We start from the raw sequence: 1,705 nt of genomic DNA, 5'->3' as shown, positions 1-1,705 counted from the left end.
AATATTATGCAAATCAATTTTCTGCAGTGAAGATGACACGAGAAGACAGAATATGGTCTGAGGAGTTAGAAATACGAAAAAGTAGAAGGGTGCCAGATGAACGAGTAAAACCCTAGTCTACTCATTTTTTTTTTTTTTTTGTCCTTGTATTCACTAAATTATGCCAGTTTCGGAGATACATATATCACTGATTTATATGATATATATATCGGTTGTTTCCAAAAACGCTCAAGTAAAGGGGTTAAACAATAGTTTTATTACAAAAATTATGTAAATAGTCCTTATTTATCATTTATTATGTCATTTTTTTGCCTGTAAATAGTTTAAATAGTCCTCTCATATAAAAATGAAAAATTAACGAATCTGTCTAGAGCACTTAAGTAGCCCCCAGTGCCGTTCTACATCACTCAAGTTACCCGCGGCACATTTCCAGATCACTTGAATAGATAGATAACTTGAAGTTCAAAGGGGGGAATCGAAATATCTAGCACCCTTTGAAAAAAGAAAAACAATTTTTTTTTTTTACGTTTCTTTAAATCTAGATTTGTTTCTTTCATGAGTCACGTAGGAAGTCGCCATATTGGTGAACTTGGACACGGTTTGCATGTCCCTCAAAGAAAGAGAAGAGGGAGATATCAGGTGATCCAAAAAAAGCCTCATTGAAAAAACCCCGGGCAACGCCGGGTATTATAACTAGTGTAAACATAAAATGAATGAAATTTATCATTCTTGTACTATTTTATAGTAAATTTCAAATTAACTGAGATTGCTGTTAATTTTACAAATTAACAGAGATTCTGGATCACTCATAACATCATACTAATATAAAGCAGGAATTCAATGACAAAAACAATAAAAAAAATTATGTATGTGAAATAAACTCTTGATAGTATGAAAATCTAAATAATATATTCATATCTCATTTTTACAGTCATTATAAAATAACCATATCTATTAACATTGAAAAAAAAATGTTGCTAGACTGCACGGGTTGAGTCTCACAAACCAGATACAGATAAATCTGTCAAACAGTTCCGGGGGAAAAAATAGCCACCGCACCTAAAGTTGGCACAGTAGTTAAACGAGTTTAACCCCTTCGCTTGCCAGATACTGGCAAGAAATTCAGATGATCTCTCTTTTTTCACCGTGGCCCACATCTCCTAAAACGGACCAGCTTATATCCCCTAGTGGGACAGAGCGGGGGTCTGGTGGTGGATGATCTCTATTTGACCAATCAGCGATAAATATGGTAAACTTGTCCTAACCTAACCACACGTTAGAAAAAAGGGGGGGGGAAGTACAGTAGAAGAGAAAAGGAAGAAAAAAACAAATGAAAGATTAAAACAGTATAATACATAAGTTAATAAGAGTGTAGGTACACAAAGTAGATTTCTCTCTTTTCACCCTCACCCTATCTGTTCTCTTTCACTCTCATATGTATATAGTAGAAAGATACATCATATGTTGAAAAAAAAATCACAATCAGGGTATAGAAAAAATGAAGAGGAAAAAAATTATAGGGTTACAGCACACAAAGCTTCGCGATGATGATTGAATTTATCCACTGGCGTTTGGACGCAATATTACGCCCTTGATTGTAAAGTGGTTAAATAGGAAGTTAGCGAGAAATGTCAAGAAAAGTTTTCCTGCCACCTGTTCGTAAATGAGAAAAATATATGTGCATGGGTCTTACACATCCTACGAG

Source organism: Pholcus phalangioides, unplaced genomic scaffold, assembly GCF_987345545.1.
Source record: "Pholcus phalangioides strain wild (caught in Gottingen) unplaced genomic scaffold, Ppha-v1.0 ptg000042l_1, whole genome shotgun sequence".
Taxonomy (NCBI): domain Eukaryota; kingdom Metazoa; phylum Arthropoda; class Arachnida; order Araneae; family Pholcidae; genus Pholcus; species Pholcus phalangioides.
Note: the sequence above shows the minus strand (reverse complement) of the source record.